Here is an 8,292-nt window from a genome sequence, read left to right as displayed (position 1 = left end):
ACCATATACCAGCACATCTGAACTGACTGCAACATACAAAAGAAGAAGAAACACGGAAAGAAGACATCCCTGCTGGACAGGATCTGAGATGAGAATAAATTCATCGAATGGCTGACAACAGCATTTCATTGAGAAGAGATTCCACATTTTATGCTGTACAGTTACTTAGTTAGATAGATAGATAAAGAGAGGCCTGTGAACTGGGGTGGGGTGTGGCTTCTCAGGTCACCTCAGGTCAGGGAGGGGCTGAGGAGTGTCCCATTGGCCTTGACAATAGGCACGAGTCAGACGTTAACGTCAGGGCAGGGCCTGAGAGTTCCTCAAAGGGAATGAATGGAGACCCTTGCTTACCTAAGAAATGCCTGACCTTGGAAAAGGACTTGTGGAAAGCGGGCGGGCCCTTGAAACTGTGGTTTCACGTCTTACTAGAAAGCTCCCTCTTTAGGGAAGGGAAAGTCATCGTGATATCTTACTCTTTTCCCAAGGATACCCTACCTACCCTTCTGATCATTCTTACTGAATTAAGTCTTCCACTGCAAATAAATAAATACATAAATAAATAAATAAATAAATAAATAAATAAATAAATAAATAAATAAATGAAGTGGGTGAGTGAGTGAGTGAGTAAGTAAGTAAGCAAATACGTGGATGGATGAACAAATAAATACAAAGTTTGCTGTTGTTGACTGACTTTTGATTTCATAATGAATCTCTCTCTCTCTCTCTCTCTCTCTCTCTCTCTCTCTCTCTCTCTCTCTCACACACACACACACACACACACACACACACACACACACACTAAATATACAATAAAAGGAAGCATAACACCTTCACTCAGGGGGCAGAGTGAACTCTGAAAGTTTTCCAGGCAGGGGGGGGGGGGAGACAGAATATAAGAACAAAATGAGAAACAAGGAAAAATAGTGTTGGCTGGCTGGCTGGCCGGCTGGCCGGCTTTCAGTTCCCTGACAGAAATGAGCACATTGTGGAGGAAACACAAAGCTGTTACACTATGTGGGTGTGATGAGGAGAGATTGTGAGTGAGTGTCCTGTCAGAACAAAGTTAGTCCCATAGTTGATGAAATTCATTATCCCAAAACTTCAGCAGAATATATCCCAAGTTTGCAAATGTGTGATCAGCTTGTGACAGGTTGGGCTGGAGATGCTGAGAACTGGGGAGCCCTCAATGCAAGAGCAGACACTCATTCCCATGAAGAGGGAGAGAGGGAGGGAGGGATCATTCATTCCTATACTCAAGTTTAAAGAAAGATGAGTGGCTATTTATGGAGAGACCACTCACAGATATGAAAAATCATTTCCTAAAAATCAAATTTCTCAGTCAGTATGCAACTGCTATGGTGCTTCTCCTAGATAGAGCAAAACACACAAACAAACAAACTGATTCCTTGATCTAGAGCCACAGTGCACATGCTGTGGAAAAGGGGACATGGCCAACTTGAATCACAATATTCATCAGAGCATGAAAAGAGCGTAAAAAGGACACAGAGGAGAGATAATTGTGGTCCTTCCTTCCTCCCTCCCTCCCTCCCTCCTTCCCTCAGGAAGTGACTGACAGATGAGACTTTGTCCAAGCAGGTTCTGTCTGAAATACCAGATTTGAGTTTCCCCCTCTGTGGGGGTATTAGTTAATCAGTCCTCCCTTCTTTCTGTAGGAAGGTGGTGCATGTCTCTCAGAACTTACCTGGTTTCCTCTGCACAAGGTGAACCAGGGAAAAGCTTTCTAAGCCTTATTCAGACCTATAGAGGCTGCGCTGTGTGTGACTTCAGAGACCTCAGGGAGTATAGGGGTGGGTGGGTGGGTGCTTGATGCTTCAGACTCATGTCATTGAAGGACATAACATAGTCTGGATTCACAGAGATTCACAACACAGAGCCATTGTCACTTACTAACAGCTCAGGACACCCAGAGCTAACAAGAAATTGCAGTCTCAGCCGGGCTTTAATCACAGCACACACACAGATCTCTGTGAATTCAAAGATGGCCTGATTTACAGAGTGAGTTTTAGGACAGCCCAAGATACACAAAGAAACCCTTTCTTGAAAAACAAAGCAAAACAGCAAAAGAAAGAAAGAAAAGGAAAAAGAAAAAAATGGCAGTCTCTTTCCACTCTCTCCTCCATTGACCATGGTGTCACTCAAAACTGGGAAGCCAGAAACCTTAGGGGGGTCACAGGAGTCGGACTGACTGCAGCACTTGATGCCTCAACCCTGCTAATGGCTGTGATATAAGGCATGGTAAAATACGGGCTTTGGCAGAGCGCTACTCCCCTACTCCCCTTTCTCTATTATTATTGCTACACAACGAAAAGGACCGGGGGGGGGGGGGGGATGATGTGCAGTCAGTGCTGGTATTGAAATCTCACTGACTCCTTCCGCACTCCTTGTCAATTCCCGACTTTGTCAAATCAACTATCGTGAATCTTTGATGTGGGTTGGCCCTTTAGGAACTCAGAGAAACAAGACAGACAGACCTGTTTCATCCCAGAAACCTCCCAGTTCCTGAGCCCTAGCCCTGGAAGTCTCAAAGCCATCACATCCAGAAATCTCTCTAGTCCCTGCTAGTGGTGAACTCACTTCGTCTTCCCCAGGACCACTAATTATTTCTCCATGTTTTCCTGTGAGATCTGAGGCCAGCTTTCTTCTTCCTCCCTCTGGCCTCTCCACGAACGATCTCCATTCTCTAGACAACATGTCTAGAACCGAGTCTTATAGGCACCGAGAGAGTGTGTCTTGAGGGCAGTTGGCGTTTCTAGGACACGAGTGACATCACAAAATTCCGAGAGCTCTCTGGGATACCGTGGAATTTCCAGAGAAGGGACAGCTGATGTCGTGAGGCACGGCCTTTACCTCCTTGCTGATATTTCTCCCCGAACCGACCAACCGGAACCTGAGGTTTCCTTTCCAGGAGTCTCTCCTGCGACACAGAGGGAGCCATTCAGGATTTCCTCCTTCCAAAACCAGAAATTTCTCTCTGCTTCATTAATATCTTCTCACTACTTCCTGAACCCATGGGGAGTTAGTGAGTTGAACACTCACTTTTTTCATGAATGACCCTTCCTCCCTCTCCTGAACATCTCATATTACTGATTCATACTCAGTAAAACAGTAATATGAGAAATTAGGCCAGGAGGACACGGAAGATGAGGGTTGAGTCTTCTGAAGTGAACAAGCACTTAGGGAAGGCTAAACTTAAGGGAATTTGACTCTGAGTGGCAAGACATGAATAGCTGCTGCCAAGGCACAGATACAGGCACCAACTGGGCCCTCGGCATCCTCCTGCATCATCAGAGCTGTGTGAGGGGCCGTGTTCAAAAGGAGAGGGCATTTTTGAGGACAGCACTGTTTTCTTTTTCTTCTTTCTTTCTTTCTTTCTTTCTTTCTTTCTTTCTTTCTTTCTTTTTCGAGACAGGGTTGTTCTGTAGGTTTTTTTTTTTTTTTGGAGCCTGTCCTGGAACTAGCTCTTGTAGACCAGGCTGGTCTTGAACTCACATGCTTTCTTTTTTTTTCTATTGGATATTTTTGGCTTCTTTATCAAAGATCAGGTGTTCGAAGATGTGTGGATCGATATCCGGGTCTTCTATTTGGTTCCATTGGTCCTCCTGTCTGTTCTTATGCCAGGACCAGGCTGTTTTCAGAACTGTAGCTTACAGAGTGTTCTTGCAGGTGGGGCACAGAAGAGGTTAATTACGGTACCTTAGTTCTTCTGCTTTTCTAGCAGACCGGAGCCCAGCTGACAGGAATCCAGTAGAGATGGTGTCAAGGTTCACACTGACACTAACAGCTGTAACTTGAGCAGGATTTGTGATCCAGATGAAATTTGCAATGAATTGCAGCAAATCTGTGACACTCTAACTTGCTCAGGCTCAGTATCTGAACATACAGATGTTTGCAATGATCACTGGCTTCAGGATTTTTGTTGTTGTTGTTGTTGTTGTTGTTGTTGTTGTTGTTGTTGTTTTGTTTTGTTTTTCCATGAGACAGGGTTTCCCTGTAGCTGAAGTTTAACGGCCTGGTGTTTTTGTGACTTACTGCTTCAAAGAACTTCTCCATTTCTTTATCCCTAAGGGAAAAGAAATATAATCACTAAATACTTCTTAAAAACCATTCTTCCTTGAAATATATAGACCACTGAGAATAATCCTTGACAGAATGGGAATACAAAAGCCTTATCAAACCACTTTAAGATTCAATTGAACAGAAAACATGTTGTTCTGTACTGAAGCTCTGAGGTCCCATCTTATGAATAGGCTGTTTAGGACCAACTTACTTGAAGACATCTGGACAGAAGCTGTGTAATGACATTCCTCCTAAGACTCACTTCCAAGTTTTAGCACTTTGGAGATAATACACATTTAAGCATAAGGGTGCCTACCCATTTTCTCATTCAAGTAATGTTCTCATCATTCAGTGATTTCTCCTCCCTTTTTCTTTTGGGGAGTGGCATGATTAGATCAGGAAAAGAAGGATGTGTGTGGCAAGTTGGTGCCCACTCAGAGTCACCCACACATTTGAGGACAGAACAGAGAAACAAGATCGGCGGGGGGGGGGGGGGGGGGGGGGCGGGAGAATTCTGCTGAATGAAATTAGAGTTATGGATGGGCTGCCAGCTATCTCGTGGCTTCTGTAAGTACAGGAACTCAACAAAGACAGAGACATGCCAGACAGGAGGTTTTGGTAAAAATCTGAACTGAACTGAATAGAAACTGGCTATTACGTATTAGTGTTTTCAGAGTTATGTCTGAGGAACCTTCTACTTAAAAGAAATAAAACCAAATCCTTTCAAACATCCAGGTGTCCTCTGAGGGGGCATGGAAAACAAAACAAAACAAAACAAAAAGATAAGAGGGATTTTAGTTGTTCCAAAAACCATCAGGAACAAAACTTCCCCAGGAGAATAGCAAGAGTTCATTGGGCAACTGTCCGTCTCCTGTTGCATCGTTTCAAGTTTTTCTAACTTGAGACTGGATGGTGTCAGCTGTAAGATTTTCATCTTTTGTGCTTGAATTCACTCATTGCAAAAAAAAAAAAAAAAACAAAACAAACCCTTATTTATTTTTTTATTTCACATTTTAACTTGATTTTTTTTCTTTTTATGAGACAGGAATTGGCTTTTTATTTATGCTCCAGACAATCTATCTCACTACATGGCCCAGGACTTCTTCTTTCTGAACACTTCTTCTGCAAATAAAATCTTTTTTTTTTAAATTATTTATTTATTTATTTATTTATTATGTATACAGCATTCCTTCCATGCATGACTGCAGGCCAGAAGACCCCATTACAGATGGTTGTGAGCCACCATATCGTTGCTAGTAATTGAACTCAGGACCTTTGGAAGAACAGTCAGTGCTCTTAACCTCTGAGCCATATCTACAGCCCCTGAAAATATAATCTTAAAAGAAAAAGTAAAATTAAAATGAATGGCCTGGCATTAACAAAGACAAAAAAAAAAAAAAAAAAGAAAAAGAAAAAGAAAAAGAAAAAAACCCCTGCATTTTCTTGCTTGCTTTTTTTTTTTTTCTCTTCTTTTATTATTTTTTGAGGCACGGTTTCTCTGTGTAACAGCCCTAGCTGTCCTGGAACTCAGTTTATAGACCAGGCTGTCTTGTTGGTAACGTTCTCTTTTTATTCTTATTTCCTATCTGTAAATCCACATTCTCTCTCTCTCTCTCTCTCTCTCTCTCTCTCTCTCTCTCTCTCTCTCTCTCTCTCTCGCTTTCTCTCTCTCTCAATTTATTTATTTTTTTGTTTGGTTTTGTGTTTTGCTTTATGAGACAGGGTTTCTCTGCTGCTTTGGAGACTGTTCTTGGAACTAGCTCCTTTCTTGTAGACCAGGCTGGCCTAAAACTTCCAGAGATCCTGCCTCTGCCAGATATGGAGTCAGTGCTCTTGAATGCCTTCATCTGGTGAGGTCAAAATATACCCCCCCCACACACACACCAAACACAAACACAGGCACAGGCACACCCAGAGACACATAAATAAACTTTTCAATTAAGAGCCTGGAGAGCTAGTTTGGCGGCTCTTCCTGAGAAATTGGGGTCAATTCCCAGCACCTGCATGGTTAAATAAATCATAAAAAAAATTCTTTAAGAAATTGAAATTAAACTACACAACTGGAAACACTGTCTCAAATAAAAGGAAAATAAAATGTAAAAGAGTGCAGTGCTAAGTGCAGTTATGAAAATGTTTGGAAATATGACACCTTCCCTGTCTCCCCCACATACACAGGCACACCGAGAGAGGTTTAAATAAAATTTGAAATTGGCTGGGCAGTGGTGGTGGCACATGCCTTTATTCCCAGCACACATGGGGCAGAGGCAGGTGAATTTCTTGGGAGTTGGAAGCCAGCCTGGTCTACAAGAGCTAGTTCCAGATCAGCTAGGACTGTTTCCCAGGGAAACCCTGTCTCGAAAAACAAAACAAAAAAATTAAAATTGAAGTAAATGTACAAGCCAAAGCTACAGGCCCTGGCTTCCACTCCTGCCCCTGAGGGCACCCGGTAAAAGTGAGAAGGCAGATTTCAGAGACTAGTAAAGTTCAAGGTCACCAGCCCTTCCTAACAGCTAGAACTCCTTGCTGAACCATTAAAGGGTGAGTCTAAGGAGGGCAGTGGTGGCGCACGCCTTTACTCCCAGCACTCGGAGGCGGAGGCAGGCAGATCTCTGGGAGTTCCAGGACAGGCACCAAAGCTACAGAGAAACCTTGTCTCAAAAAACCAATAAATAATATAATATAATATAATATAAAGGGTGAGGCTACAACTTGATTGGTCTGCTTAGATATGCATTTTTAAAATTTTTTTTTGGTTTTTTTAGATATGCATATTTTTGTTAGAGTCGTTTTTGTTTTACTGGGCAGGAAAAGATATCCAAGTGGAAATTTTTCCACAGCTGCTTTAATTTTCTCAGACTCTTTATTTAGTATGAGAAGTGGGGTAGGTTGTACAAACACAACTACTGAAGAAAAGAAACCCCAAGAAAGCAAGTGAGTGGTTGCCATGGTGAAATGTCTTTGAAAGGCATTTAGGTGACTGGGAACTGCCCTTGCTGCCTCCCTCCTTTCCTCACTCTCACCAGTCCATAATTGTGGCAGCCCCTTGGCCCACATAGTCCTTTCACTGATCGGTCAGACACACTCTTTGCTTTATTTTTTAATTTTTGAATTATGGGTGAAGTCAATTCATTGAGCTCTTAGATTATTATTATTATTATTATTATTAATTTATTTGTGGTTTTTCTACATAGGGATTCCCTGTGTATGCTTGTTTGCCCTGGAACTCACTTTGTAGACAAGGCTGGCCTCAGACTCACAGAGATCTAGCTGCCCCTGCCTCTACCTCTGCCTGCTAGTGCCGGAATAAAAGGCCTGTACTAAACACATGTTTAGTTTCTCTGTGTCTGTCGTCTCTTTGCCTGCAGAACAAGGTAGCCTCAAACTCACAGCAATCTGCCTGCCTCTGCCTCTCCTGATCTCTGAGGGCTGAGAACTGAGAATAAAGAAATGTGCTGCCCAAAATATACTGCTGCTGCTGCTGCTGCTGCTGCTATTAAAAAAAATAAATTAAAATAAAATAACCTGAGATAAACAAAGAAAAAAAGGACAACACCAGTTTTTCTTCCTTCTTTTCTTCCTTCCTTCCTTGTTTTTTTTTTTTTTTTTTTTGTTTTCTTCTTTTATTATTTTTTTGGTACAGGGTTTCTCTGTATAATACCTTTAACTCACTATATAAACCAGGCTGTCATCTTGGTGACATTATGGTTTTGTTTCTTATTTCCTGTTTGATCATTTCTTCTCTCTCTCTCTCTCTCTCTCTCTCTCTCTCTCTCTCTCTCTCTCTCTCTCTCTCTCACACACACACACACACACACACACACACAGAGATTTAATTTATGTTTTTTATTTTTGTTTGTGTTTTTGTTTTGATTTTCAAGGCAGGGTTTTCTCTGTTGCTTTGGAGCCTGTCTTTGAAACTAGCTCTCGTCGACCAGACTGGCCTCAAACTCCCAGAGATCCACCTGCCTCTCTGCCAGATATGGAACCAGTCCTTTTGAATGCTTTCATCCTTCCTGGTCTTTAAAAATTTGAAATGAAACTAAGTTCTACACAACTGGAAAGACTCAAATAAAAGTTAAATAAAATGTTCTGAAATAGGACACCTTCCCTGTCCTCCCCACAAGGTCACACTTGGTGCAGACAGACCAAGAGATACAAACAAAATTTGAAATTAAACTAAATGTACATGAAACTAACAGAATGAGATACCAAAAA

The sequence above is a fragment of the Microtus pennsylvanicus genome, unplaced genomic scaffold (genome assembly GCF_037038515.1).
Source record: "Microtus pennsylvanicus isolate mMicPen1 unplaced genomic scaffold, mMicPen1.hap1 Scaffold_331, whole genome shotgun sequence".
Lineage (NCBI taxonomy): Eukaryota > Metazoa > Chordata > Mammalia > Rodentia > Cricetidae > Microtus > Microtus pennsylvanicus.
The sequence above is the reverse complement of the archived record's forward strand: the minus strand, read 5'-3'. Positions refer to the sequence as shown.